Source organism: Misgurnus anguillicaudatus, chromosome 9 (assembly GCF_027580225.2).
Source record: "Misgurnus anguillicaudatus chromosome 9, ASM2758022v2, whole genome shotgun sequence".
NCBI lineage: Eukaryota > Metazoa > Chordata > Actinopteri > Cypriniformes > Cobitidae > Misgurnus > Misgurnus anguillicaudatus.
Window position 1 is genome coordinate 28193931 of NC_073345.2, and position 9770 is coordinate 28203700.

Below are 9770 nucleotides of genomic sequence, written 5' to 3' on the forward strand. Positions count from 1 at the left end.
AGCCATACAGCCAGACAAATAATCTTTATTTACCCCAAGATACAAACTTTTTAGTCCTCGTAGAGGAAATGAGAGTTAGGTTATCATTTATTATAGTTTAAGTGTTTGGGTCACATCCCTTCTGTCATGGTTTGGCCACACTGTATGGTAGTGATTCCCAAACTTTTCTTTTTTACTCACTCAAATAGGTATAATCTATCCCGAGACCCACCAATGTTTTAAAATGTAATTATGAGAAAATGCACATTTTACATTTTTATAATTATTAATTAGTGTCATTCACCACAACACCAAAGCAACTTTGATTGACCCATCTTATCCCACTGTGTGACCCACAAGTGAGTCCTGACCCACAGTCTACGTGGTGCAAGATGTGCTGACTTTGTGGTAAATCAATTCATATTAATTAGGGTTGTCAAAAGATTAATCCTGATATATGCATATAAAATAAAAGTTATATATATATATATTTTATATATTTTATATTATATATAAATAAATAAAAAATATACATTAAACAATTTTTTTCTAAAATTTATACATGTATGTGTTCATTTATTTATACATAATAATTACACACAATAAACACACAAATATATTATGCGAAAACAAACTTTTATTTCGTATGCAAACCGCGATTAATCTTTTGACAGCCCTTATATTAATCTTAATATTAATTGCCTTAGTAAAATCCACAATGACGTTGCGAATATTTATTGCGAATCTTTACTCTTACTATTATTATTAAATATCATTTATTATTTAAATCATACCGATTTAAACAGACAACTTCTGGCCGATTCCGATGCCGATATTAAACACTACAGTTGGTCTATTAGCTAGTTTATTTCTGCATCAAATTATTTTTACTGAACATGGATTGAATCTAATTAACATTCAACTGACCAACAAAATAAGAGAGGCACAAATTAAGCTAAAACAAATATAATTAAAGCTGCAAGCAGCGATGGAAGGGCCCTCGCACGCATGTGCACCGCTACCCTATGGCATTAGTAAAGCAGTGAACCAGGGGGATAAGAATTAAAGTGGGTAAATATAGGTGGATATTCAAAGGAAATTTGATGTGCCACAACGCCTGTGTGCAGTAGGTGGTGCTGTGACTGTACCTGATTATTGTTATATTGACATGTTCAGGCCGGGACCCTTATGAAACGTGTGAAGTCGGGGGAAGATTGGATAATGTATGTCTGAATTACAACAGCTTCCTCTTTCATGGCGAAATATCACACTTTTCCAGGCTGCCATGGACACGCCCTTCAACGAAAAGTCAAGATCTTCGCAATTTATCACCGCAAAGGGCTTAACATCAGTCTGATCAAATATGATGATGATTTTATTAAATCTCTAAGAGCAGTAAATCCCAGCCTTAAACATGGCATTTCCTGCTACCTCTAGGTGGCGCTATGACTGAAGCTGAATATTGGCATTAAATGTGTTCAGGTCAAGACCCTTATCAAACATGTGAAGCGTGGGGCAGATTGGACATTGTTTGCCTTAGTTATAACAACTTCCTGTTTCATGGCAAAATGCCGAACTTTGTCAGGCCGCCACGGACACACCCTCCAACGAAAAGTCAAGATCTCCGCAATTTAGCATCGCAAAGGCCTTTAGATGAGACTGACCAAATATGATAATGATCGGATTAAATTGCTAGGAGGAGTTCGTTAAAGTACGACGCTTGGAAATGTCAAAAAATGACAGAGAAAATTCAAAATGGCCGACTTCCTGTGGGGTTTAGAGCTTAGCTCCAAGAGACTTTTTTGTAGGTCTTGGGGTGATAGATGATCCTACCAAATTTCGTATCTGTACGTTTTTCGTAGCGGGGGGGCTGTTCTCTTGAAATTTTGCAGGTGGCGCTATCGAGCCATTTCTACACGCCCACTTCTGACGCCTATACTACATGTAAATTTTCGCCACTTCTGACGCGTGTGCAAATTTTCATGAGTTTTCAGGTATGTTTAGGCCCTCAATAATGCGATCCATTTCGGAGAAGAAGAAGAAGAAGAAGAAGAAGAAGAAGAAGAAAAATAATAATAATAATAAACAGAGCAAAAACAATAGGGTCCTCACACCCTGGTGTGCTCGGGCCCTAATAAGACTGCATGACAACTTTCAAAGGTGGTTTTTGCTATTCAGCATTTATTTTATTAACAACATTAACTCATTTTTTTTTTTACATATAATGGATTTCTTTATGTAGTTAATTAATAAACAATCGGTATCGGCCTTTCTTGTGCTATTGCCGATATGCCGATGGTTTCAAATTCATCAAAAATCGGCCGATAAATATCGGCGGCCGATACATCGGTGCATCACTAATATATTATGCATTAATGTGTGTGTATTAATATGTACATAATAATTACACACAGTGCACACTTATATATTATGCAAAAAAAAAGACTTTTATTTTGTATGCGATTAATCGCGATAAATCTTTTCCCAGCACTAATTTGTATGTATATTTGTTAAGCAATTTCTGTGAGTAATATGTGCTTTCTAGATATCAGTGTGTCAGCCATTGAACAATTCATATATCGGTCAGCATTACATTGACATTATTTAGCAAATACACTGTCGGAAAAAAGGGTCAAACATTGTAATTAGCTGTCACTGGGACGGTACCCTTTCAAATAGTACTCCTTTGCACCTAATGAGTACCTCAGAGGTACATTTTGGTATCAACAAGTGCATATTAGCTAAATAATACATATAAGGACCTTTTTAATGGGTAATGCCCCATTAATAGCTCGAACCAGTTTCTGACATTTGTGATAAAACAAATGAGTTATAAACAGCAGCTGGACCTTATCAAATCTTATTTATTTAAACTTTTCAGTTATTAGAATGAAGTGTCAGGCAGGTTGGTTTTGCTTGCCCTTTTATTGCAACATTTTTCCAATCATTATTAAACAAACAAGTGTGAAATGACTCAATGAACTGGCAGTGAGTATTACTCTCTCTTTACCATTGTATTGTGAGAAACTTTACAGTAAGGGCTAAACAAGAATTTGGCTTGTTAAGTTTGCCTGAGGTGTTTTACTGTATATACGTCAAAGTGTTCGTGAATGGTGACAGATCAGCAAATTGCATCAGGGTCATCCTGAGTCACGTCTGGGCCACGATCATGACTGGGTGATACATAAGGGCTTCTCCCTTTCTTGAAGTTAAAATACAATTGCATGGCTGAACATAAAACTGTATCTAGTTGGTGATCTAAAAGACGATAAGTATTTAATCAACAGCTCTGCAGCAGGATGCATGTAGCAATATGTGTGGCTGCCAAACATTGTAATAACGATGTACACGAAGCTTTATATTATGATATAGTCATCTCAGGGTTGACTTGGAGCCAACATTTTCAGGAAATGATTAATATACCAGGTATAGGTGTGACAGATTATTGCATAATATAAAGTTATCTTAAAAAACAAATGTAGATTGATGAAAACATACATTACATCTAGATTTGTCTGATTTTCTACAGATCAGCCGAAACGGTTTGGTTCATAAACCTCTCTCCTCGTAAAACTTGTTTGGCAGCCCCCCGGCAATTTAACAGCATGCACACCTTCTGCGTCTAACACAGTTTCTGGGATAGTGTGATTATGTGGCGTGTTTTGGTGTGATCCAGTAGTTTTAAGTTTGATTAAGTCTGCCACACCCTTTGCTGAAAACCTATTTCGTTTATTTTGTGTTTAAAGTCTCAGGCCTGCAAAGCATTCTGGTCCAGAAGGTTAAAAATAACAGGATTATAAAATGTTTCTTAGTAAAGTGTGTTTGCAAAGGGACACTTTAAAAGTGACTTGGAGTGAAACACTAAACACTATTAAGTGGGTGTTAAGTAGTTTTTTTAATCATGCTGATGACAGGCAATTTCTGATGGGCTTATCACATAAATTACTTTTACATCATCTACTCGTACACTGTAAAAAATTTGCTGTAATTATGCAGCTGGTTGCCAGTAATTTACTGTAGAAAATAAAGACTGAAAATGCTTCATGTTCATTTAACTTTGAACAAACTGCTGCCAGTAAATAACATTAATGTAAAATCTACAGTAAGTTACTGGCAGCTAGTTGCCAGTAATACCCAGTAATACTGTAATTTCTACCAAAATTTTTTACAGTAGCGGTAATATACATTTCTTGTATTTCTGTATAGTTTTATATAATGTTCAATTTCAGTCCATTGCACGAAAACCTTACCCGAAAAACATTACGGACAGTGAAATGCAGTGTTTAGTCCTAATTTGGTATAATTTCAAACAAGAAGTGTTAAAAGGGCATTTCACTGTAAAAAATGAAAGCTACTCTACTTAAAAAATGACTTCAATTAAATTTATTTTATTAAGTTAATAAAATTATGTTTTATTAACTTTTAGATATTAAAACATTAGTATTAGGATTAATTTAAGGTAAAAAAAAACTTTAACTGGTCACACCTAAAATATTAAAGAATTTTTTTCAGTTAAAGTGAGAACATTTAAATTGAAAAAAACTTAATAGAAAAATTAACAATTGAAGTAATTTTTGAAGTTGATCCATCGTTTATTTTTTACAATGTGCAGGCAAATGTCATCACAAAGGAATAATAGCATTCTGATGCATGAATTGAAGCAAAACAGAAGAGATGGAAAGCATTGTGTGTATTAACAGCTGATTCTGTATATTTACCGGAAAAGGCAAACTGGGAATTTTACTGCAATTTAATGGGATGCACGTGTGAAAGGGGCCACTGGCTTAGGAGTGGAAACATTCAGGCCTGTTAAAATCACTACATGATTAGATTGTGATTAGATTCTACTGATTTCCCTTTCATTGTTATGTTTATTATTGCAGGGTGTTGTTTGGGCTTAATCCCACATGACCGGGCTGCTTTGTTAGTCAGTCATGCCTGTCTGGGACACAGTAAAGAACAAACAAGATTGCAGGCAATAATTTTGTCATCACTGATTATTGAATGTAATGATGGCTTCTGCAAACATCAAAACCTCTGTCAAAATTGAATTTTAAAAGCAGCATTGTTTTTCTCATGAATGTGACATCTATTAATGTCCTGGAAATGAGTTTAAAGGGATAATTTACAAAATTGACATAACTTACTCACCCTCAGGTTGTTCCAAACTCTACTGAATACAAAAGGAAGATACTTGAAGAATGTTTGCAACCAAGTAGATCTGGGGCACCATTGACTTCCATAGTAGTAAAAATAATACATGGGAGTGAATGGTGCCCCTGATCTGTTTGTTTGTTTTTCTTTATTTGTGTTCAGCAGAACAAAGAAACTTATACAGGTTTGGAACAGCTTGAGGGTGAGTACATGATGACATAATTTTCATTTATGGGTATACTATCCCTTTAAATGGAGATGGTTAATTCACCCCCCCCCCTCCACCTGTATTACTTTTTCATGTGTTCTGACTTTAAAGAGCAGATTAACCTTCAGCAATACAGTTTTCCATCTGAGCAGTCTTGGCGATGGCGATCGGTTGTGTTTGTCAACATTTGCATTGTTCAAATGGACTCGTGCGTCCGTGTGTGTACCCAAAATCTTTCCGCTTACTTTAACTGGCTGGTCTTAGATAGTGGATGTTTTGACCTTAGTACTGCATGTGAGACACGAACACATGTCCAAAAGTAGAAAGCACAACATGTGAGAGAAATCCACCTGGTGTGATAAAGCGACTGCAGTTCTTTGGAAAAAATAGAAAACATATTTAACGAAAGATAAGGATGCTAAATAAAGTTCGAAAAAACTGCATCTTTTTGTTATTCAAAGAGATGTTTATGATAACTAAGGCCTGTCAGACAGGTCCGATCACTACTTGCTGAAACGTCTGTAGTACTAAGTGCGGGTAAGGACACAAAGTGCTTCATCATGTCAGAACAGTCTGTCTTCCAGAAAGGACTCGATGAGTTGTTTAGGTGACGCGTGTGGCACAGAGTTTGTTGTCCCACTGTCAGTTCCTCTCTGTCATTTCCGGACCTTGAAACAGCAAAGCTAGTTAATGTTTGACCATCATCTGGCAGTTCAAGTGGGCAGCAGCTGAACTGGCTCTTATCACGTAAAAACACAAATGTCTGAGTGGTATCTTTCTTCAGATACTAATGGCGTGGCCGGCTCATGTTTCATAGAAGATCAGCAGAGGCATTTATTAATGACTTCATCTCCAGTCAATTTTTCAAACATATTCAAATTTCAAGGCAGTGTGCTTTATGTTTTAGCATGAAGAAGTTAGGTGAAAACTGAAAAAATATTGCTATCTTGTTCAGCATGTTTGTCCTTTCATAATATGTAAAAATATCTTTTTGGCAACATGTAGGAGTACAGATGGCCCGTAAGCTAACAGAAAAAGCTAAAAGTCATAAAATGATTCACAAAAACCCACGCCTAAGTTTTTATGATATTCTGACCTCTAGATATGATTTAGGTCCTCCAAACCTCCTTTAGTGTACACAACTATATGAATTAGTCTGCTTGATCATTTACCAACTTAGTCTGAAAATGAATAGCATATTGTCCTTCAAGAAGACAAGTGATTTGAGGTATAATTTATGTCCATAACACAGACAGTGCAGGGGGACGTTAAAGGGGACATTTCACACGACTTTTTTAAGTTTTCAAATAAATCTTTGGGGTACCCAGAGTACATATGTGAAGTTTTAGCTCAAAATATCATATAGATAGTTTAAGTTTAAGATAACGTGTTAAAATTGCCACCTTGTAGGTGTGAGCGAAAATGTGTCATTTTTGGGGTGTGTCCTTTTAAATGCAAATGAGCTGATGAAATGCAAACACTATTGCCATGAATTGTGCCATTAACTATTTTTTTTCCTCTCTCTCTGCACTAAATCGCCTACCCAGTCTCACAAAGTTTCGTGATATAGTCACGTATTTTTTTATTCTTTTTTCGTGCTATTATCACGAATTTTCGCATTTTTCGTGATTGTATAACGAATTCCTGTTTTCGTGTGATTGTCACGTATTGGTTACTCAACATACTGCTTTTTCCTATTTTTAAACCATTGTCGCTTCGGTTTAGGGTTAGATTTGGTGCTTGCATTAGAATGTCACTTTGTATATTGGTTTATACTATTTTTTCTGATTTATTTTTTTATATGTCCCCTGGCGTTAGGGTTAGAGTTGGGTTTGGTTAGGGATGTCATTTTATGTAAATCTAACCCTAAACCGAAGCGACAATGGTTTAAAAATAGGAAAAAGCAGTTGAGCAACCAATACGTGATAATCACACGAAAACACGAATTCGTTAAAAAATGCGAAAATTCGTGATAATAGCGACACGAAAAAGAATAAAAAAAATACGTGACTACATAACGAAATATCGTGAGACTGGGCTGAAATGGCAGTGCCATAATTGGATAGTTGCAGATTAAGGGGTGGTATTATTATAATGACATCATCACAAGGGGAACCAAATTTCAATGACCTATTTTTTCACATGCTTGCAGAAAATGGTTTAAAAACTAAGTTACTAGGTTGTTCTTTTCCATATTTTCTAGATTGATACAAGCACGGAGGACCCAATTACAGCACTTAAAAATGGAAAAAGTCAGATTTTCATGATTTGTCCCCTTTAAAGTTTAACCCAGGATTCCAACCAAAGAAATGTATTGATGAAAAACGTTACAAAGACTGTGAATTGTTTAGTAATAAATTGTGAAGTTACACCAGTCGTTTAACAGTTTTTTCCACATTTTTGTGTGTTCAGGATGGGCGAGGCCAAAACGGTGGCTCGAAGATGCACCGGAGCCACAGAACATCCATTCACGTTGCAGCTTTCTTGCGAGTGGGCGTGGTTGCGGCACCGACAGCAGACACGCCCCCAGCGTTTAAGGGCAGAGAATCCTGCCTGTTTTTACAAGATTATAATAGCTCATTTTATTTACTTGGCGGTTCTTAAGTCATTCCAATTTGTCTGGGTGGTTAATATAACAAATTTTTCTGTGGTGTGACAAACTGAAAACACATTTAAAGGTGCAGTGTGTAATTTTTAGAAGGACCTCTTGACAGAAATGCTAAATAATATACAGGGGTGTATAAAGACCTTTTTATAATGAACCGTTATGTTTTTATTACCTTAGAATGAGACTTTTTTATCTACATACACACAGGGTCCCCTTACGTGGAGATCGCCCTTTTGTGCCACCATGTTTCTACAGAAGCCCTTAACGGACAAACTTTTTTTACTAAGTTGTCTCCGTCCATTACATGTTTTTCCAGTGGCGGCTACCATAGCTTCTCTATGCATTTCAAAAGCAAGGGGTGAGCAGTGGACTGAGCCGTCAGTTGCAATTCGCAACCTCACCACTGGATGCCGCTAAAATTTACACACTGCACCTTTAATATCGGACATTACACAGATTAATTATAACTAAGTGTGACAAACAAGCATTTAAAACAAGCAATTGAAACAAACATTTTGTTTATTAGATCTCTTAAATATCTGTCAATAGTCCAACGATTAATGAAATTTTATTTATATTTTTGGACATATGAGGTATGAGAGAGCTGCACATTTAAAGTCCTTAAGGTTAAGGAGACAATGTCTGTGTGAACCCAAATAAACTCTCAGTATGTTTGTGTAACTTAACACCCTTCAAAGTCAACCCAGGTTAGATGGAATTAGAAAAGAGAACATTGTGATAATTCCAGTAAAATGCAAAATGACCTTTAAATGCAAAGAATAAGAGGTTTGGAGAAAAAAAAGATCCTTTCCTTTTAACTGCCGTTTCTCTGTTCCTCTTTCTATTTTTCTAACACAGTATCTCTGCTTCTTTCTCATTTTCTGACTGCTGTAATCTGTTCCTTTGGCTCTCGCCCCAAGCAGACAGATTTGGAAAGAGTCTGGGCAGAATAAACTCTGGGAGAACAGTCGATACCAGAAGTAAACAGAAATATACAAGAAAATAGAGGGAGAGGAAAAGTGAAGTGAAGGTGAAGTTTCTTTTTCTTGATGCAATCAGTCATGTAGCTCAACTGGTAGAGCACTGTGCTAGCAGTGCATAAGGACAGGGGTTCAACCAAGGGGATACATAATGATTATATGTATAGCTTTAATACTGCATGTCACATTGGATAAAGCCATCTACCAAAAGCATAAATGTAAATAAATGTTTATAGGCACTTATATGTGTAAGCACAGACATTTTTGAGCCAATCACCTAAGTTGTAAATGTCATGTTGCAAGAGTAAGGAGCGTAATAAATTATATCATAACAATATCACGACAACCACATGCATACACATAGTCCCATGAACTTTTAAGAGGCACTTTAAACTAGGGATGGATAGAGATTAATCTATAGCAGAATAAAAGTTTTTGTTTACATCATTATATGTGTGTGTGATCTGTGTATAATAACTTTGTAGGTAAATGCACACACATGCATGTATATATTTAAGAAATGTTTACAGGTGTATATACATTCGTATATTTATGTATGATTTATATAATATATAAATACTTAATATATAAATAATTTTTTTTCTTTACATTATACATGCATGTGTGCATATTTATATATACATAATTATTATACACAGTTCACACACATATATATGATGTAAACAAAAACTTTTATTCTGCTATAGATTAATCGCGATTAATCGTTATGCATCCCTACTTTAAAAATATCAGTCACTACTGAAGCATATGATATAAATGATGATCAATCACAACATATAATTATATTATTTTGTCTATGGAGAAATATGCTTTTGCCCCC